Source organism: Tupaia chinensis, unplaced genomic scaffold, assembly GCF_000334495.1.
Source record: "Tupaia chinensis unplaced genomic scaffold, TupChi_1.0 Scaffold140338_1, whole genome shotgun sequence".
Taxonomy (NCBI): domain Eukaryota; kingdom Metazoa; phylum Chordata; class Mammalia; order Scandentia; family Tupaiidae; genus Tupaia; species Tupaia belangeri.
The window spans coordinates 300,073-300,286 of NW_006200215.1; the positions used below are offsets into that span (position 1 = coordinate 300,073).

The following is a 214-nucleotide window of genomic DNA, read 5'->3' on the forward strand; positions in this document are numbered from 1 at the left end:
TCTTTGCTCTTGGGGTGTTGCTTATTTGGTCAGTTGAAGGCTCACCACTCCTTAGAAACAGCGAGGACTTTGGGCCTTCCAGGGCTAGTGGCAACTGTTAATGGTAATTGTGAGTAATAGGTAGGCCAACCATAAGAGAAATCATCAATCTTCTAAGCCTGTACAACTTTTAAGAATCAGAGATACCTTAATCAAGTTAGCAAGAAACATATAG

General features: G+C 41.1%; 1 pseudogene; it reads left to right on the forward strand.

Moving 5' to 3' along the window:
- LOC102495815 (NAD(P) transhydrogenase, mitochondrial pseudogene) overlaps positions 1 to 214 on the forward strand; it is a 19,298-nt pseudogene that overhangs the window by 5,313 nt on the left and 13,771 nt on the right.